Source organism: Dermacentor albipictus, chromosome 8, assembly GCF_038994185.2.
Source record: "Dermacentor albipictus isolate Rhodes 1998 colony chromosome 8, USDA_Dalb.pri_finalv2, whole genome shotgun sequence".
Taxonomy (NCBI): Eukaryota; Metazoa; Arthropoda; class Arachnida; order Ixodida; family Ixodidae; genus Dermacentor; species Dermacentor albipictus.
This window is the reverse complement of record NC_091828.1, coordinates 135,326,656-135,348,548: the sequence shown is the minus strand read 5'-3', so window position 1 is coordinate 135,348,548 and position 21,893 is coordinate 135,326,656. Positions and strand designations below refer to the sequence as shown.

The following is a 21,893-nucleotide window of genomic DNA, read 5'->3' as shown; positions in this document are numbered from 1 at the left end:
GCTGCGACTGGGGGCAGCAATACCGGTATGTCTAACATCACTGCTTCAATCGCTATGTAATTTATTTGTCTCGTTAACTTACAGGCGGAGGTAAGTTAACGAACTAGATGCTGCATTACATAAGGGCAGTCAGGAACCTCCGTTGCTATTTCCGAAATAAACTTTCAGTTGCGAGGCCATCATTATACACACATTCAGGAAAGAGAAACGATATCGGAAGGCGCGTCACATTTTTCATCTCGTTGTAGCCGTAGCCATAAGTGACTGAGTTGCCTTATCAATATATTTTTTTTTTTCGAGTCCGCCGGCAACTTCTTTCATTCACAGAACCGAATAACCTTTTGATAAACTGAAGCTAAAGTACTAAATTTAATGTATTAAACAGTTGCACACATGATAATTCACCCATATTTCGTACCTGTTGTTTCCAAATGTTCTTGCTGTTCCGTTTGGCTTACCTCAGGACATCTATTTTTGCAGTAGTGAAGCGGTGCATCACGTTCATGCACAAAAAGAATGCATCATTTCTAATAGCTTCATGTCTTTCATCTATTTGCTTGTGAAATCAGCAGTGCGATCTCTTCTAGTGTATAAACGAGCGCACAAATGTTCTTATTTGTGATTTTAATAATACCTCTGTTGACATGCGTTGTAGTTATGCAGACATCAATTTTACGGAGAGTAACCATATTTATTTACCGTGCTGCTTAAGCACCCTAGAACGAACAGTGTACATTTGCGTGTGTTCTGTAGTCACAAACCATTGCAATGGATATGTCGCACCTTTTCGCATTTTATATTGCAAAATTGTGCTTATTCAATTTCTGATGCTGTCGAAATTTCTGTTCCAGACATGCAGTAATGAGGATGGCACCAGTATAAAGCAACACACTCCATGCACTAAACAGAAGCTGCTGCCTGCTACAAGGTCATTGTGTGGACTTTGGCTGCTACTACAAGGTAAACAACACCTGGTTCAGAAATAAATGTGCTTGATATATGCTGTATTGGCTTGCTAGTCTTGAGATACATGTCATTTGTTTATAGCAGATGATATGAACATTTGTTCATGTTTACAGTTCAGCATAATTAGTTCGAACATAAAAGAAAACACTACATGAGTTTGGATAATCTCTGCTGTATCTCATGTGCCATTGTTCTGCCCCAACAGAGTCTGTGCCAAGTGCATCTTGGTCATCACGGGAGCCCCCATCTACACCAACAGGAAGGGGCTGGAGCTGAATTCGCAAGACCACGAACAAAGAAGCCATTCCAGAATTATTTGGATGAGATATCAAGTCTACGGACGACTGTTTCAAGAGTGAAAAGAGCCTACGCCATCATTCCACCAGCACGGATATTGGCCGAGTCATCCAGGTACCTCAACAACAAAAATTATTTGTCTTCAGATGGACCTGCAACCTCTGAACAAGCACAGACGACGCTGTCTAAGAGTGTTCTGTCAGCTTGCCCTTCCTTAGTGAGCTTCCTGGCCTTGCCAATTCTTGCCAAGTATAATTTTGTTTCAATGAATGCAAGCTTTTTCATTCCAGACTTTTGTTAGAGATCATTCCTATTCTTAATACAAACATTAAAGGTCAACCGATTCTTTGCTCATACTTAATGCCAGTCACTGTCTAGTAGCATAACATATGTGTAGCAGTTCTTTGTAGTGTATGTTGCCATGTGCAATTCCTCTCCTGAAATAGCTGATGCGGCATTGGCGTGTGTCTTGCATTAACCTTTACACTGAGTGCTATGTAGCATTTAACTTTTGTTAATGTTTTTGACTTTCAATTCTTGCAAGGTAGAGTGGCTTCTTTCTTGAATGCAAGCTTTCTCATTCCCATATTGAATTCCTAGTCTCATTCAGGATTGCTATTCTTGCTCGACAGCCTGTGTTTTTGTGCAAGCTACATTGAAGTGATTGATTGCAGAATCTGGTTTCGGTGCTGTCCGACTTGGTACTTGTCACCGTGTTACGTTTCTCATATGTGGGAGCCTGGTCAGTTGCATTGGGAAACAGTCTCTCGAGGCAAGCACCTGCTCTTACAGTCTGCACAGTGACATAAACTGCGAATTTACACGCACCGTGGTTGGTGCTCCCCGTTCCGTCCTTTCCTGCTGCTGCCGTGTGCAAATTTTGCTTGTGGCCTTCCTCGGCCATGATTTGGCGTCAACGGAGACTCTCATACATAATTACATGGTTCTAAGTGTATGAAGTTGATATCCATATGTGTGGAAAGGCCTGCAAAAGTGACTGCAAAATAGTGATGTCCACAAAACCGACCATGCCCATATATAGAGAATATAGGGGTCCAAGTGTGAGTTACACATTAGTGGCATGCAAAAGAACAAAAAGAAACGTGCAGGTTGGAAAGGTGGTAACGCTAAAATGTCGGGCACTCCATGTCGCTCTAGGCTGTCGCAGCAGATGCTTGCATCACCCGATTTCTTCGCTATGCAAGTTGCTCATATTCAACGGCGTCTGTCGGTACAAACACGTGGGACACACTGTCCAATCTGCTTGCGCTGCTAAATGTTGCTTGTTACCAGGCTGCCATGTGCGACGAAGGCAAGTACTATGCCTACAGTCAGGCGGTTGAATGTGCCGCAAGCAACCCGTGTGCGTCTATGCTCACTGTTTTCATGTAGATCGTAGCCAATGCATAGTGCCAATGTATAGATTGAGCGTTATGTTATAGTATGCTGAAGTGATTTGATTGCATAATCTTGTTTCAATGTTGTCCCACTTGGTCATGGTTGCCGTGTTACATTTCTGGGATGTGGCAGCCTGTTCAGTTGTATTGGCCAACGGCCTCTCGAGGTCAGCACCTGCAGTCCACACAGTGACACAAACTCCCTGTTTACATGTACTGTGATTGGTGCTCCCTGTTTGTCCTTTCCTGCTGCAGCCGTGGGTAAAGTGTGCTTGTGGCCTTCTTTGGCCATGATTTGGCGTGAACAGAGACTATCATACATGATTACATGGTTTGAAGTGCATGAAGTTGATATCCACATGGGTGGAAAGGCCTGTGAAAGTGGTTGCGAAATGACGATTCCCACAAAACAGACCACATCTATATTGAGAGCAGGTGGCGCACCAAGTGTGAGCGACACATTAGTGGCCACCGAAAGAACAAAAAGAAACGTGCATGTAGGAAAGGAGGTAACGCTAGGATGCCAGGTAGTTCATGTCGCTGTGTTGGCTATGACAGCAGGTGCCTGCGTCACCCGATTGATTCGCAGTGCAAGTTACGGCGACTGTCAGTGCAAACAGGTGGGGCACTGTCCAATCTGCTTGTGCTGCTGGTTGTCACTCGTTACTAGACCACCATGTGCGACGTAGGCAAGCACTATGCCTGAAGTTGGATAGCTGAATGTGCTGTATGCAACTTGTAGTGCGTGAATGCCCACTGTTGTCATGCGGATCTTAGCCAATGTACAATGTATTGTCTGAACCTTATGCGGCGATTGAATGCAGGGTCTAATTTGATAATGGTCGCCGTGTTATGTTTCTTCGATGTGGCGACCTGGTTAGCTGCATGGGCAACAGTCTCCCGAGGTAACCATCTGCTCCTGCAGTCCACACAGCGACGAAGACTCCCAATTTACATGCACCGTAATTGGTGCTCTCCCCAATCGACATTTCTTGCTGCAGCCGCCGGCAAATTATGCTTGTGGGCCTTCATCAGCCGTGATGTGGCGTGAGCGGAGACAGCACACGTTATTACATGGTCCGAAGTTGATAGCCACATGGGTGGAAAGGCCTGCAAAAGTGGCTGCAAAATGGTGATGCCCACATTGAGAATGTGGGGCACCAACTATGAGTTACACATTAGCGGCCCCCGAAAGAACAAAAAGAAACGTGCAGGTTGGAAAGGTGGGGACGCTATAATGCCGTTTCGTCCATGTCGCTATGTTGGTTGCGGCAGCAGATGCCTTGAGTCACCCGATTGCTTCGCAATGCAAGTTACGGCGACTGTCGATGCAAACACGTGGTGCACTACCCAATTTGCTTGCGCTACTGATTGTCGCTCGTTACCAGATCGCCATGTGCGGCGACGAAAGTGAGCTGTTTACGAGCTCGCGTTAATGGTTTCAGCGCATCTCGACATGCAAATTTTATTTCTGATCTTGTATGAGAAGGTGCACTGCTTTTCTTCTGCCAATAAAGTCGCACGTCCTGTTCACTCACTTGTGGCTTGTTTGTATGGGCGTCAGTAGAGGCTCTTTAGTCTCCTGGCCATTAAAACGCGGCAGCTGAGGCATGCCGCAAAGCCAGCGAGGCGAGCACGGCGCGTACCCAGCGTACGCCACCGGTATAAAGCGGCCATATTGAATATTGTACTAAAAAAAAAAGAACATTTCCGTTTTCTGTTTAAGTAGCGCCATCTGTCGGGTCCCCCACTAAGTTCCATGCGCTGCCGCTTCTTATTTTCGAACCACTGTGGAAGGTACAGTTTCCCTTCTCTAGGTTGTTCTTTATTCTATGCAGCTGCTCTCAGTTATCGCGCGCTTGGGCTGCCTCGCGTTGGCGCGCCAGGCTTCGCAGCTACGGCGCAGTGAAGAAGATTTATATCATAGAAGCGAGTGGTTAATCTTTTGTTTTTGTGCTGATCTATAAACTCTAAAATATAACATTTACGTTTATAGATATCAAAGCACTTTGAAACACTGTCAGTAACAAAGTACGAAGCGGCATCTTCGAAGGGTGAGTGATCCCAGGGAGCGCGTGCTGTCGCGCGCATGGAAGCGCGTCTTTGTGGACGTTAACATTCCTCGCGAGGCGCGGCATGCGCAAGGCGCGTAGACGCGAGCTTACGCGCGTCAGGAAGCGTACGTGTGGTGTGGGCTTAAGGGCCGATTTACGCTCGAGCCACCCATCGCCGCAAGCCGCACCGCACGCTTGCGGTCGCGCGATAAATTGCACGTATCCAGCACTTGTGCACAAATTATAATTTACACTGTGTGCACAGTGTATACCTTACACATTGTAAACCGAAATTTCTGCGCAAGTGTTTGATACGTGCAATCTTTCGCGCGACCGCACGCGTGCGGTGCGGCTTGCGGCGCGGCTTGGGGCGATGGGCGGCTCAAGCGTAAATCGGCCCTAAAGGGAGCGCCGCGCTCGCCTAGGCAGTGCGAGCTTGGCCATGGATGAGAGTGAGGGCGGGCCGTATTCTCCGAGCGTTGCGCGGGGGCGGGAGGCTTTGAGCCGTCGTATGCCGTCGTCGCCAAGCGGCGCCTGAGCACCCCGCCGTTATCGCCCGGTGAGCTCGTTATCGCCCGGTGAGCTGCTTCACTGGAGAAGGTCTGGTATACAACAGGCGTCGCATCGTCGAGGTCAATGTAGCAACCACGTTGGCGCCCTGTCTGTTTGTGCTTCGACGCTGCGCATGTTCGCGACGTCTCTTAGCATGTCTAGCACTTGCGCTTTCCCTGTGGCACAACAGGCGTCGCACCGCAGAACGACGCGTGTCTGCCCAAGCCTAATCACAGCCATGTCTAGCCACCGCCCTAGGTACAGCCGTCATACCTGGCTTAACGATGATCGCATACTTAAGTATAATAAATACAGCTAAATCAAAGGTTAAGCAAGTGAAAGCAAGACTTAACCAGGCTAAACCAAGCTTCCGCTTTGCATATCCAGGGTTATCTGAGCTAAGCGCCAGCCAATTTTTTCATGTAGGTCATCGATTAAAAAGAAAGAATTGTCGGGAGCAGCAAAATTGTAAAAATATTGCTGCGTGCTAGTCGAAGACGTTGATGTTGACCATAGGGTTTAGTGGTACGTACTCAGAAGTGGTCACTGCTGATCAGATGACGACGACGTGCCTTGCTTGATGTTGGCTGGCTTCCATGTTGACCAGTGCTTCCTACTCTTGTAAATACACCCGGTAAATAGTTTGCCTATATATTGTGCTTTCACGTAACAGCACAAAGCATCAAACTTACACCTTTGTTATCTCACGCATACATAACTGTATCTGTATCACAAATCTGTAAACCGTATTGAGGCATCTAATGCCGGCTGAATTAAATTGATGTATCGTTATGCAGCTCTAAAGTATATTACTAATTTATGAATAATATTGTTACGCGTTATTTCCGCGCACTGGAGCACGCATCTTGCCGAGCATGGACGAATGCGCCAGAAAGACGGTGAAGACGACGATCAGAGTAGCGCTCGTGTTGTTCTGCCACGCGAAACTACTCCCTTACGGCATCTTAAACGCCATGTTGCAAGACCACCTAAGCACCCTAGAAACAAACATCATCATTGCAACAGATGCCTCACAGTGCGAGGAAAAAGCTGGCATTGGAATATTTTGTCCTGCGCTCGACTGGTCTTTTTCTTTAAGATTGCCTGATTTTGTGCCTATTTTTCTGGCCGAGTTGTTAGCAGTAATCCTAGCTTTACGTAAATTAGACCCAATGGTTACAACGGCTGCGATTCTTACTGACTCCCTTTCTGTATGCTCTTGCCTTACCGCTACTAATGAGTCACCCGTGCTAAAACTCTTCCACTTACTAGTTCCTGCCCATGTGCTATGTATTCATTTGATTTGGGTGCCTGGTCATAAAGGTTTGGTTTTTAATGAAACTGCCGATTCACTGGCACATGCATCACTAGCCGGCCCTGTTCTTCCTATTCTACCAGTGACAGCACAGATCACGGCGGCAAGATTTCGGATGAGATCAATTAGATCAGCCTTATCAAACCCACATTTGACAGCTTCTCCAGAGTATAAACACCTGGCATTTCCCTGGCATAGCGATTCTTGTTATACAAAGATGCTTGAGGTCTGCCTCACCAAATTACGCTGCCGCATTCCCTCCCTAAATTTCTATTTACACAGGTTGGGTTTGGTTCCCTCTCCCCTTTGTTCTTTTTGTGAGGAGGAGGAGACGATACAGCACTTTCTTCTATCTTGTCGCCGCTTTGCTGCGTTAAGAAAAAGATTGTTGGAGATGCCGTTTAGAAGAATTGGCCTAGACTTGACAGAACCTGCACTTCTTTCGTTCGGGGCGTCCACTTTGGGTTTCAGCCACAGGGATGCATGCTTCGCTGTCCAAACATTCCTTACAGAATCTAAACGAATGCCCTGCTAAATTCTATTTTTTATTATTACTTTTAAATTCATTATTTCTCATTCAACATGACCTTCCTGATTTTATTTTAGCCGGTTATTCAACCCTATTCAATGCTATTCCCATAGATTTTAGGAAATTTATGCTATATATTAATTTGGAATAATCCATCCATTTCTTGGCCAATCCCCCATCGTGGGTAGGAGCCACACGTGCCACAGGCCACAACAACAACAACAACAACTTCTGCCATCTAGCCTGAAGCCGTCCCTCTGTATATATTTGTGAATACAATTTCCTATCTCTTTTGGCTACTCTCATCCCCGTGGCATTCAGGTGGGAGGTGCGGGGTATCCACACGGTACAACGAAACTCCGCAGCAGCCGATGCCGGGCTTTTTCCCCGATGGCGGATGAGGCATCGGCGCCCATCGAGGCGACTTCAACGACAACGGTATTCCTGGCTGTGCTAAAATACCCAGGCACATTCTGCGGGACTGACAATGTCGATATCGAGGACCGGCTACCCCTGTACGAGCGTGCAAGCAAGTATAATCACTGGGATGAGACGATCACGTTGGCAAACATAGTATTTTACCTCAAAGGAACAACGAAGGTGTGGTTTGAAAATGACGAAGACGAAATTGGGAGCTGGGATGCATGCAAGGAAAAGATGTGTTCCCTCTTCGGCAAGTCTGCAGGTAGAAAGGCAGCAGCAAAGAAGGAGCTGGCATTTCGTGCGCAGACAGCGACAGAGTCGTACCTGACTTTTATACAGGACGTGCTTGCCCTTTGCCGCAAAGCCGACGACGGCATGACGGAGTGCGAGAAAGTGGGCGAAGTGTTAAAGGGCATAGCAGATGATACCTTCAATCTGCTAATCTGCAAAGACTGCGACAACGTCGATGCCATCATCCAAGAGTGCAAGCGCTTTCAGGCCGCCAAAAGTCGCCGCATTACCTATCATTTCGCTCGACTTCCGAACACGGCAGCAACGTGGTCGTGCGCAGAAGTACCTAAGCCGTCGACGCCGCCCCCCGTAGAGCACGTGAAGAAGATCATCTGACGTGAAGTTGATGCTTTGTCTCCTGCTTCTACGTGCGGCCATGCCTGGGACCATAGCTCCCAGAGGGTGCCACTAGTCCGAGCTGCCGTTCATCAGGAGCTCTCCAATGCTGGCCTGGACTCTGTGCGCCGTAGCTCCGTAAAGCCGATCCACACGACGGACCAAATTGGTCTTTTGGACCGCGGTCCGCGCATCACGTGATAGGACGTCACCAGTTCGTGCGGACCGTGGCTCTCGTGGTCCAACAAATCGCCGAGGCTTTTCCAGCTTCAGTTTTGGCGGCGGACCGCAAGCAAACCGCAGCGATTTTGGCGTAGTCAACAAATGCACTTAGAAAACATCACAAATATCACAATCTAGTTTTCGGCTCAGAAAAAGCCAGTCGTTTCATGTCCGCCGCTCCGCCTACACGTGCGTGTAGCAAATATATTTTTTAAACACCATGTCCTCTTGGAGTGACGAGGAGGATTTTTTATTTCGTATCCCTCGTTGATCGGTTCCCGGCTTTGTGGGACTCGAGCCGGAATGATTACAATGATAACGTGAAAAAGCGTTGGTGTAGCTGGTTGGTCTGCTGTGCCGTCTGCTAGGCGGTCCGCCGTGTGGATGTGTTCTGCGCCGGACCGGATCGCGGCGGGCCGTCACGTCGCATCACGTGACTGATCGGCCCGCAGACTTGGTCAGTCATGTGGATCCGCCTTTACCAGCTGATCGACCGCCGTCCCTCACTTTCGCACGCCGAAGGTCAAAGGCCGCCGTTCCGTACTCGCAATCCAGCCGAGTGGAAGACTGCTGATGATTGTTCCATTTGTTTCAACTGCCGTCGTATTGGACACTTGGCCCGCCATTGTAACAGCCGGTGGTATTGTTATCAGGCGCCCTATGAATACAACCGTCGCCCCGACATGGGTCATGGCCGATTTCAGCCCTACCGCGAGCCTCCCCAAACCACCGGCGACGACGCTCCATCCCTGCCGTATCGTTGCTCACCATTCCCACGTGGTCACCAGTCCCGTTCGCCATTGTCTCGTCACCAATCATCTCGCTCGCCCCAATTCCGTCGCCCTACGTCGCCGATTGAACGACTCCCTCGGGAAACTAGACGATGCAGCTCCCAGAGGTGATGCTGCATCGACGACTCGCCTGCCAAATCCCCTGACCAAACTTCCGACCAGAAGGAACCTGATAGACGTTAAACTGGACGACGCACATGTTGTTGCTCTAGTGGATGCTGGGACTCAGATATCAGTGATGAATTAGGAGCTTCGTCCCCGCCTTAAGAAGGTCTTAACGCCACCCACAGTACCGTTCATTCGTTCATGGCGGTACGCTTCCCGTGCTAGGGATGTGCTCCGCTCGAATAAGTGTTGCTGACCGATCCACAAGCGTACTACTTGCCGTGCTCGAGAAATGCTCATGAACTCATTATCGGTATGGATTTTCTGTCTGCACATTCTGCCCTTATTGACTGCGGAGCTGGCTTGCTTCAGCTAGACTTACCGTGCTACCATTATGCTCCTACTGCAGGCCAACCGCGCTCGTGCTCAGTAGATTACGTTCGTCTACCTCCTCAAGCTGTTATATATGTGAACTTGCGGTATTTTTCTCCCATTCCCTATGGCGATTACATCTTCATCCAGATCGTTGATGTCTCATTCGCCAATAACGTCGCTCTTCCTCACACCCTTATTAGAGTTACGGATAATCGAACGTCTCTATACCCATATCGAACTTTAGCTGGCGCACGCAACTTATCCCCGGCGGTATGACTCTAGCCCACATCTCTTCTGTCGATGAGTGTGCCGTTTCTGCATTCGTCCCCGACGCTTCTTTGTCCTCTGCCCCTTCGCCTTCCTCTAGATGGTGATATGGACAAGATGATACCGTCTGACCTCCTTCCTACTCAGACAGCCGATATGCGGCGCATATTGAAGTCCTACCGCGACATCTTTGACTTTAATGACCGTCCTTTGGGACAGACATCTGTGGTCACTCATAAGATCAATACTGGAGACGCCAGCACAATCAGACGACGTCCTTATCGCGTGTCCTATGCAGAGCGAGAAGTGATGCAGCATGAAGTCGACAAGATGCTCACCAAGGACGTCATTGAACTTTCATGTAGTCCATGGGCATCAACGGTCGTCCTAGTTAAGAAGAAAGATGGCAGCTGGCGCTTCTGCGCAGACTTACGCCACCTAAACAAAGTAACGCGCAAGGACGTCTACCTCTGTCACGGATTGATGACTCTCTCGACAGTCTACACGGCGCTGACTACTACTCTTCTATCGACCTGAGGTCAGGATAGTGGTAGATATCCGTCGATGATCAAGACCGTAAGAAGACCGCATTTGTTACACCCGATGTACTTTACCAGTTTAAGGTAATGGCTTTTGGACTGTGTAATGCCCCAGCCACATTTGAAAAGATGATGGACTCCCTCCTTCGTGGATAGAAATGGTCCATATGCATCTGTTACCTTGACGATGTCATCGTCTTCTCGCCGACATTTGAAAACCACCTTAGCCGCTTGTCGGCAGTTCTTGAAATTTTCCGGCAAGCAAGCCTTCAGCTCAACTCTGCCAAATGCCATTTTGGCCGCCGCGAAACCACTGTGCTTGACCACCTTGTGAGTGCTGAAGGCGTGCAACCTGACCCTGAAAACATTCGCACTGTCAAAGACTTCCCTATGCCACATTCCCCTAAAGACGTACAGCGCTTTGTCGGCTTGTGTTCCTGTTTTCGACGCTTTGTCAAGAACTTCGCCAACGTTGCCCGTCCACTCACGCAACTCTTGAAGAAGGAAACGTCATTTTCTTGGGGCCCTGAATAGGCCACTGCGTTTCACACGCTCACGACTTTACTTACGTCACCACCAATCTTGGCCCATTTTGACGCGTCAGCCACCACTGAACTTCGCACCGACGCCAGTGGACATGGCATAGGCGCTGTTTTCGCCCGGCAGCAACAAGGACGAGACCACGTCATCGCCTATGCCAGTCGCCTTCTTTCCTCTTCAGAGCGCAAATTTTCGATCACTGAGCGCAAGTGCCTCGCACTAGTTTGGGCTGTCGGCAAGTTTCGACCATACTTGTTCGGCCGCACCTTTTCGGTCATCACAGAAAACCATGCGCTTTGCTGGTTGTCTTCCCTCAAAGATCCGACTGGACGACTTGGTCGCTGGGCACTGAAACTATAAGAATACAGCTTTGACATCACTTACAAGTCTGGCAGACTGCACCAGGATGCGGTCTGCCTCTCCCGTCATCCAGTGGATCCACCCTACTTGTCAGCGCACGATTCGGACGCCTGTGTCTTCGCGATATCCGATTTAACCAACATACCACTCTCACCACTCTGCCCTGTCCCTACAGTTATTCGTGCTTCGTGCCGGAATCTTATACAGACGCAATACCAGCTGCGATGGCTCAGAGCTTCTCCTGGTTGTTCGCGAAACCCTCCGTTCCACTGTTCTCGAACAGCTTTATGACGCCCCAGCCGCTCAACATCTCTGAGCAAGTCGCGCGTACGATCGCGTTCGGCGTCGATTCTTCTGACCAGGCCTTTACCGCTCTGTGCGCCGGTACGTTGCTGCTTGTGAGTCCTGCCATCGCCACAAGCATCCATACTTGTCGCCAGCAGGCCTTCTTCAGCCCATAGAGATTCCCGGTGTCCCGTTCTACGGCGTCCGCCTTGATCTCATCGGGCCATTAATCCCAACATCTCCGACTGGAAACAAGTGGATTGCCGTAGCTACGGACTACGCGACACGATACGCTATCACGCGGGCACTGCCGTCAAGCTGTGCCACTGACATTGCGGAATTTCTCCTTTACAACGTCATTCTTCACCACGGCACTCCTCGACAGCTGCTGACCGACCGTGGTCGATCATTTCTGTCGCAAGTCGTCGACGACATTCTTCGTTCGTGTTCCATACGTCACAAGCTAACTGCCTGCCATCCGCAAACCAATGGGCTTACCGAGCGCCTCAACCGCACGCTGACCACAATGCTCTCCATGTACGTTTCCTCAGACCATCGTGATTGGGACAGCATCTTGATTTATGTGACATTTGCCTACAACTCGTCACGCCATGACACTGCTGGCTTTTCCCCATTTTATCTCTTGTTTGGCCGCCATCTCGCATTGCCCTTTGAGACTTTTACCATCACCTGTGCACCCTCTTACAGACTACGCCCGCTATGCAGCTTCTCGGGCCGCAACGGCTCGCCAGATTGCAAGGGATCGTTTTTATGCCTCCCAGCTGTCCCAGATGGCCCGCTACGATCGCCATCACAAAGCCGTTAATTGCTCTCCGGGCTCTTTGGTCCTCCTCTGGACGCCTTGCCGCCACGTTGGCTGGTGGTCAAAGCTTCTTTCACGCTACTCCGGGCCTTATAAGGTCACTGCCGTCATGTACGAGATCGCTTCACTGCACAGTTGATCATCTGATGCTCCACCAAGTGGGTCCTGCGCCTGAACAAGGCTGCAGCAACAACGTCCTTGTTGTATGCCCTGCCGCTGGTTTCCCTGACGCATGCCACGAAAGGAAAACTAGATGTCCTGCACAGGACGGCCATAAGAAATGTCCTGGGGCTTCCAAGACACTTCAACATCGCCGCAACACTGGCTGAGGCCGGCGAATGGCCACTGTCTCTGCTCATGTTGTAACGGGGACTGGGGCATATTGACAGGCTACATCGCGCACCAAACGGCCAGGCTCTCCTACTGCCGGCTCCGGAGCCTGCCGGCTTCACATATGGGCAGCATGTGTCGCCTCTGTAAGGAGACAGTTCCCCAACTACCTGTGACAGTGGCTCTTCTTCCTCCCCATCACGGGCCTCCGGACGTGCACCTCTCCCTCAAGGAAATAGCCAAGCGGAGAGCACCAGCCGCAGCCCTGCAGCAGGTGGCAGCCTGCAAGGTCCAGGAGGAGTTGGAAGGACACCTGCTGGTGTTCAGGGATGGTTCAGTCCTCCCCAGCGTGTCGGCAGCAGTGGCATGCACAGTTCTAGCTCTCGATTCTCGCAGGCAGTGTAGGCCTCCTGTTTACAGCAAGTTCTACTGCGGCTGAACTCGCGGGGCTGCACCTGGCTGCCGACCCCCTTGCTGAGCATCCTCCCCAGCAGCCGGTGGTGGTGGTGTGCGACTCTAAGCCAGCGCTCCAGGCCCTCGTGAACCCACGGCGGGCAGGACTTGCAGGGGCACCCCTGCAAGTCCAGTGCTGCTTGCCAAGTTAACGGCTCTAGCCACCGCCGGAATCCCAATATCCTTCCACTGGCTGGCCTCACATGTCGGGGTAGCCGGTAACGAGGAGGCGGATAGCTACGCCAAAGCTGCCCATCATGATGTAGTCCCTGTTACCAGAGCGGTAGCGGCTTCGGACTACACGAAACATAGGCTACGGTGCCTGCTCACCTCCATTCACCCGGACCCCCGAGTGGCTAGTGGCAGGGCCCCGAAGCCGCTTCCAGAGAACGTCCTCTCCAGAGGAGACAATTTCACACTCCTTTGCTTGCGAACTGGCTGCACATGGACTGCGGCCTGGCTGTACGCCAAGGGCCGCGCCACGTCACCTGCCTGCAGGAGGTACGGGGACCCCGAGTGTCTGGAGCACCTTCTCTGTGCCTGCCCATCTTTGGCGCAGGAACGCTCCACAGTGATCAACATCTACAGACGCCACGGCCTTCCAGCGGCCACAGAGACTGACCTGCTGTTCCCGGTGTGGCCCCAGCTCCCTTCGCTGCGAAGCCTGCTGGAGTTTAGAAGTTCCACGGGAATAGACATCCTATAAGCGCCCGCTACAACGCTGGCAACTTTACTGAGGACTGCCACCTCTCGCGCATAGCGGAGTCTATTAGGCCACATCCTTCCACTTTCTCCATCATCTTTCACTTCCCAATCCCTCTCCCCTGACGACGCTTCGCCGTGCTCCCTTACGGGTTGCAGAATCAAACGTCTTTCCTTGCTTTAGATCACTATCATCATCGTCGTCGTCATCATCATCATCGGCAGATATGGAAAGAGTCGGAGAGGCCAGGCTTCGTTGTCGGAAGGAGGCAGCGAGCCGTGGAGATGGAGGAAGAACGAGCCGCACGCCTTGAGAAGCGTCGTCAGTACGAAGAGACCAGGCGAGTGGATGGTTCGTCGTCTAGTTCAGCATCTCGTGCCAGGGCCGCGGATCAACGATGGAATGGAACCAGGAGAAGGCATCGAGCTGCGGGGACAGAAGAACGTGCTCGGCGTATCGAACAGAGACGGCAGGGTGATGCAGTTCGGAGAGCTGCGTGCCTAGCCGCCGATACAACGTACTTATAGGACGTGAAGGCTCGCCGTGTAACGGACCAAGTGATTCGGCTGGCTGAAAGTTCAAGTGCGACGCGCATGTTCCAAACGGACTTTACAGACAATCTGTTTGGATCTGCGTGTGACATTTGCGAAAGACTGGCATATGCGAGATTTGAGTCCGGTGAGTAGCGCAATGCGTAAAACACTTGGTTTAGCCGTACCTGAGTGGAGTGAGGTAGGAGGACCCGTGGCGAGTGTTTGCGCTACGTGTAGGAACTTTCTACAGCGGCATAAGATCCCGCTTTACAGCGTGAATAACGGGTGCCGTTACCCGCCGACGCCACCAGGTCTATCGTTGTTGAATGACGTGGCGGGACGTTTGATTTCGCCACGCATCCCCTTAGTTCAGATCCGACGCCTTATGAACTGGAGAAACGGACAGTTTGACATCAAGGGACCCGTGGTGAACGTGCCGGTCGACTCCGACGAGATGCTGAAACAGTTACACTGTTCGTTAGAAGAGGACAAGGCGGTAGTGGTAAACATAGAGGCGCATGTCTGCCAAAACGATTTACTTGTCGAACGTGGTTTCGCGTGATGTGCTCGGCCTCGGTAGAGGTGCTTCGAGACTCGCCGCTGTACAAACACTATGGTGTAAACATCGACGAAGCGAGGCTGGAGATTTACCGGGAGGCCGTTGAGCCTGGCGAGGAGACAAACGTTGAGGCTTGCTACGACTTGAATGACTTGACAGATACGATTAACGTTGCGCCCGCACTGACGTTTGACAAACACAGTTTATTGTATGACGAGGACGGGGTCTTGACCACGGTACCGGGGGAGGGTAAGACGCCGTTGAGCATACCGTATGACAGTCACGCAGAACAGCCGTCTTTCCCTCAGATTCACTTAGTATACTAAGTAAACATACTACTAAGTACTAAGCATACTAAGTTCACGAAAAGACAGACACGAGGCGTTTTGCCGTTACACGTACTGTACACGGCCATGAAGGTGTTACATCATCGGGTTTCGTCTCATATGACGATGATGTATCAGAACAACAATACGTCTCGCCGTCTGACCAGGCAAGACGAAGATCTTAGCAAGGTCCAGCAGTTGATTGAACAGGACATGGACTTTATGGTGGGCGTTCCCAACACCGTTAAGTATTGGCACAAGGGTAAGAGTGATCTGTTCGCCATGATTCGCCAGCTCGGTAAGCGGACGGTGTTCAGAAGATGTTCAACCAGTACCAACTCGCCCAAATGTCAATCCTTCCTAACACTGTCGGCTTCCGAGGTTCATTGGCCAGCGTTGCTTAACTTGCTCGATAAACTGCGGGTGAGGCCCAGTGATTTGGAGGTTGATGACCGATGACCATGAAATGAACCAACAGTATGCAGCCACGCTGGTAAACAACGACCCAGCCACATGTGCCATATACTTTGACCATATGGTTAGAGTCATAATGAAGGTGCTGCCAAACTCACGCACCAACCCGTTTAAGCCTTGCTACGTGGTTGAGAGTTTCAAACGGATTGAGTTTCAGCACCGAGGCAGCCCTCACGCTCACCTGCTTCTCTGGTTGAATCAAGCCCCCGACGAGGAGGTCGAGAATGACTTCATGCCAAACACCATGGCCATGGCCGAACACTTGCTGTGCGTCGACCATGACGTCTTGAAACGGCCGATATGCCAGGAACACCAACATACACGTGTTACAAGGGCGGACGGACAAAGTGTCGGTTTCACGCTCCGTTCTGGCCAATGCTGAGAACAAAGGTACTCACTCCGCTGCAGCCGCCCGCCGCCAACGACGACGAGGCCGGGTTGAAGCGATACCACTTTCTCAAGAAGAAACGCGAAACGTTACACGAGGCTTTGGACACTACGAAGTATCCGTCATTTGGGATGATGTGGGAACACCACGGGATACGTGGGTATGACGAGTACGAGGTGATTCGCAGCGGGTTGGCCAGGCCTATGCTGCTGCTCAAGGGGGGGGGGGGGGGGTTAGACTTGATTAAGGTGAACCTGTTCAACCCCTGGATAGCTTCTGTGCTCCACTCCAACATGGACCTGTAGTTGGTTAAAACACGCTGGCGGGCTAGTTGGTTAGAATCCATGGTAGAGTGTATAAGCGCGACTTGGACGAGGACGAAGAAAGAAACGCTGAAGAAAGAAAGGAAGCGCTGTGTCTGTGTATCTGTTTCTTTCTTCGTCCTCGTCCAAGTCGCGCTTATACACTCTACCATGGACCTGTAGGTCATACTTGATGTTTACGCCTGTGCGTCATACGTCGTGCAGTACGTCAACAAGGCTAACCGCGGCGTTTCCAACTTGGGCAGAGCCATCATGGCCTTGATCGACGAACATCCGAAGGCTCAACTGTCGTTTGAAACCGCAACGCGACAGCTCGGAGTAAACATGCTGAACGCCATCGAAATGTCGGCGCAGGAAGCGGCTTGGTTTCTTCTCCGGTTTGACATGCGTCTAACAAGTCGTGACGTCATTTACGTAAACACTCACTGGCCGGAGCAACGCCATCGGAGCCGTAAGACGAATGCTGACGTGGGAGGAAGAGAGGCTGCTGCCTACCAGTGCTGACATTTGGCACAAGAGTCCCGTCGAACGATACGAAGAACGGCCGCCTGAAATGGAGGCACTCACGTGCGCCGAATTCATGGTGGCGTACAATCCAGTGAAACTCAAGAAGCGACAGGAACCGGTCATTCCCACACGCCGAAACTATAGCATCGACGATCCGGTAAATTATAAGCGAGAACACGTCATGCTATTGGGGGCGAGCTCCACCAGTGGAAAAGCTGGCGCCACCGTCGGCGTGACGTGGCATGAGGAATCACGTGGACATTGCGGCCGCGTCTGCTTCTTCTGAAGCGCCGAAGCGAGCTGAAAACGAAAGTTGACAGTCCCACCTGCGCCGCGGTTCCTATTAAGTGGTGAGGCTTTCCCGCCTTGGGTGTCTGCTTGACAACTTTTGAAAGTACTATAATAGGTGTCGGCTGCGTTTGGATGCGTGCAGCATGGTAGGCTACTGCTCGGTGTCGTAGTGCCCGACGCACGCAGCGGAGCCCGGTGTCAGCATTATTCACACGTAGCCGAAGGGCAAGGAGCTGCGTGAAGCTTGGCTGGGGAACTTAAAACCGGCAGACAGCCATCGGCTACAACTCGGGTGTGCAGCAAGCACATCCGCAAGGAAGATTTCTGCTAGTGCGCTGGGACTGCGATGTCCGGTGAATAGCAAAAAACGCGCACTGAGACGCTCGCTCGCGCCCACTGCCCGGCAAACGTCATGACGGTTTGGTCTATGAACTTGTTGATGCTAGATACTGGCAAGTTCACTTGAACTGAAAGGGAGCGGTAATACGCACATTAAAGAAAGGCATCGCGTATGGCCATGTGTGTGTTATGAATTAACTGGATTACGAAAAAGAAGCAGAGAGAAATCGCACGCTGAGAAAACCCATAAACATAAAGTGCGACGCAACTGGAGAAATAATAGTGAAATGTCCAAGAATTTAGAAGACAAAAGAAGACTGAATCGCCGCTACGTCACATCACAGTCGCCGTAGGCGTCGAAGTCTCTAGTACGACTGTTTTAGGCTTGTAGCGCAGCTCAGAAAGAGCAAAAAAAGGAAGGAGGTAGGGGTAATCAAAGGGAACGGAAAACAGAGTGCGCGCTAACTTCCAACTGATGGTTTATTTCGTGACACAAGACTACTTATACACTCGGCAAACCATGTGACTTGTGAACCATGTGACCATGTGAATTTGGCGTCACCCGTTTTCAAAATAATGCTAGGCTGTCTAGTAATCACTTTTTAGAACTTTTGAGCTTTTATTTGTCATCAACGTTCATTACATGGAATGACACCATCTATTTGCAGAAAAACGGTGTATGCATTGGTTCGTGCATTGCCCCGCTCTTCAGTGATTAATTTTAGCTCGCTTAGACGTCGCCATCTCAGTGATCCTTTATCAGACTAACATTTTTAAAATATTTCGTTATGTGGACGATTTTTGTTTTGTGTTCAGTGTTCTCCGGCTGACCTTGAGACTGAGGTTGCCTCGGCAATGCCAATAATCAAGGAATGCCTTGCGCCCCTTGACGTTACCTACGAGCTCCCACAGGATCATACGATCCGGTTTTTGGATCTGCGCCTAGCTTGTTCGGATATTCATACGTGTTGGTACTATGAACCTGGTGCTAACAAACCACTTCTTCCGTTTCATTCTGCCCATTCTAAGTTGGTCAAGAAAGGCATTGCTAACCTTTTCCTTAACAATGCTTTGAAAAAGTCGTGCCACCATAGTGTTTCGTCTAGCTTTGCCTCTCAGTGCGAACGGCTTTCGCAGGCTGGTTATCCCGTGTCCCTACAAGTGTCAATAGCAGAACGAATTCTAAGAGAGTGTAGAAAAGATAACCAGCACGCAGATAATCCTGTAACTACTAGGGGTAGGACAAGCATCATCCCTTATATTCACACCATCTCGCATAATCTCAAGAAAATCGCCCAGCGAGCGAACGTTCGTGTAGTGTTTTCTGCCCCTAACAAGCTCATGAGGATTTGCAAGCTCACTAATCCGAATAAGGTAGCTCCTCTTTCCTGCGATAAGAACCACAAAAATAAGTTCGTTAATTGCGCACATTGTGTTGTTTATTGTTTTTCACTCAAGTGTGCAAAACGTTACGTTGGTCAAACTGGCCGATGTCTGAATGACAGGCTGCGCGAACATGGTTACAATGCCAGGAATTGTATTACAGTTGGGGGGTTTCTTCCGCAGCACTGCAAAACGTGTGGTTGCGAACCTGTCTTAGAGGAATGCGTCATTCTAGGTCATAGTCGTAATCAGCTCACAAGAGAAATCATCGAAGCAAAGGCTATCATTGGTCTGGGCCATGCATGTGTAAGCTCACCCTCATTATCATTATCAAGCGATGAATCGGCGTACCTCCGACTGCAGCCACAGGCTGTCTGAATATGTTGCCACTTGTTTACTATCAGTTTTGTTGCTTGGTTCTTTGTAATCTTTTGATGTCATATGGTTTAAAAAATTATGGGGTTTTATGTGCCAAAACCAATTTCTGATTACGAGGCACGCCGTAGTGGAGGAGTCCGGAAATTTCGACCACCTGGGGTTCTTTAACGTGCACCTAAATCTAAGTACACGGGTATTTTCGCATTTCGCCCCCATCGAAATGCGGCCGCCGTGGCCGGGATTCCATCCCGCGACCTCGTGCTCAGCAGCCTAACACCATAGCCACTGAACAACCACGGCGGGTTAATGTCACATGGTTTGCCGTTTGCCGAGTGTATAAGTAAGTAGTCTTGTGTCACGAAATAAACCATCAGTTGGAAGTTAGCGCTCACTCTGTTTTCCGTTCCCTTTGATTACCCCTATCTCCTTCCTTTTTTTGCTCTCTCTGAGCTGCGCTACAAGCCTAAAACAGTCATGACATACGAACTCGCCGAAACTGCCACGCTTTTGATCTCTAGTACGAAATTGTTTTTGAACAGTTCTGATAGCGTCCACGCAACAATGGTCGCTAGTCTACTGTCAAATGTTCATATGCGATGGAGCCCATGGCTTTGCACCGCCCTGAATGGATTGCCTCCGCCCTAGACGCCTTTGCCCCTGAACAAAGCGGCTTCCGCCGACTGCGCTCGACAGCCGATTCCATCGCGGACGTTGTCGCTACGCTCGAGGACGCGGCAAGCCGCCACGAAGCCGGATACCTGGTGCTGCTCGATGTGGAACGCACGTTCGACGGCCTCCCGCACGGCACCATCATTCAAGCGCTTCGCGAGCTGCGTATCACCGGCCGCCTACTGGACTATGTCTCGGCCTTTCTTAACGACCGAACGCTCAGAGTGCGCGTGGGTGACGCGTTCAGCACCCCCCGTAGCGTGACCTCTGGTGTTCCTCAGGGAAGTGTCCTCAGCCCTTTCCTCTTCAACTTGGCGCTGGCAAGGCTCCCCGATTTCATCCCGAAGCTGACAGCCTTCTAAGTCCGTGTGGCGATTTACGCTGATGACACCGCTCTTTTTGCTTGCGGGCCCACGGACCATGGCTACCAAGTGCGTCAATCACTTCAGTCGGCGATCAACGCCGTGGACGAATACCTCGGCAGCATAGGGCTTCAGCTCTCGGCGTCAAAAACCTAGGCGCTCCTAATTCACCCCCGTGCGAGCCGTGCACGCTTCGAAGTGCCAACTCTCTCGCTGCGCGGAAGCCCCCTCCCGCGGCAGAGAAAAGTCCGATACCTCGGCCTCCACATCGACTGCCGCCTCAACTTTAACGCGGCCACCACACAACTCTGCAGGGACTCCAGGAAAGTCGCAGGCGCCGCACGCTCCCTGCTCGCCCGAGGCCGCGGCTGCACACCGCATCTTGCGCTCCGAGTTTACAACTCGATCGCAACGTCGCGAGCGCTCTACGCGCTCCCACTCACCAACGCCAGTGCAACTAACTGCGATGGTGCAACCAACTGCGATGAAGGCCGTCGACTTCGAGCACCGCACCGCAGTTCGCCAAATGTACGCGCTTCCCCGCTTCTCGCAAGTGGGGGCAACTCTCGCCGAAGCGGGAGATTGGCCGCCCTCACTTCGCGCGCGGAAACAAGCGCTTCACCACATCGAGCGTCTGCAACGGTCGCCACAGGGTCAGCGTCTCGTGTGCCGCCTCCACACCCTCGAGGGCTCGGGCATGGGCCAGCGTGCCACCGATTTTTCCGCACTCGCATCGCCTCTTTGTCTCAACTCCTCCCCCTGCCGCCTTCGCCGCACGCCTCCGCGCTCCTCGACGTAAACATCACCGTCCCGGGCGTCAAGAGCAAGCGACAAACAGCACTGTGTGCCATGCAGCAGGAGACGGCTGCATTGACCTTCGAACATCTACGACCGACTCCTAGTGTACACTGACGGATCCGTGTCCAGTGACGGTTCCGCCGCTGCCGCGTGCACGGCACCGGACATTTCTGCGTCTCGACAGTGCCGCCTTCGTTTTCCTACCTCGTCGACAGTCGCTGAACTCGCGGCGATGCGGCTGACCTACTTCTTCGGCAGTGCGGTGTCTCGTCTGCCGCGATACTGTCGGACTCGCGTGCGGCTCTGTGCATGCTGAGGAAGGACTATGCCGGTCTTCCGCTTGTGCAGCGCGTGGGATCAAAACTGCGCCATCTCGTAAATCCGGGCTGCGAATTGGCATTGCAGTGGGTCCCCGCGCACATCGACCTGCCCGGGCACGAAGCGGCCGACGCCCTAGCCAAGCAAGCTCTCTCGACTCGCTTCCCCCTCGCCAGCTCCGTCACCCGTTTCGACGTGGCCAAGACGGCGATACTACGCATCCTCCGCGCGCAGCCACCGCATCCGCGCGTTGCTGCAGGTACGCCCCCTCGCTTCCTCCCCCGCGCGGGTC

At 51.3% G+C, this 21,893-nt stretch overlaps 2 protein-coding genes across 3 annotated transcripts in view; one reads left to right on the top strand and one right to left on the bottom strand.

The window, feature by feature from the left end:
• Nucleotides 1-21,893, bottom strand: part of LOC139049193 (sodium-independent sulfate anion transporter-like) — a 492,963-nt gene that overhangs the window by 418,096 nt on the left and 52,974 nt on the right. The gene's annotated exons all lie outside the window — the stretch shown is intronic.
• Nucleotides 4,547-21,893, top strand: part of LOC139049195 (uncharacterized) — a 146,483-nt gene continuing 129,136 nt past the window's right edge. For both annotated transcript variants that reach the window (XR_011508178.1, XM_070524558.1), the window contains exon 1: nt 4,547-4,714. The gene's annotated coding sequence lies outside the window, so the exon portion shown is untranslated. The remainder of the gene's footprint in view (nt 4,715-21,893) is intronic.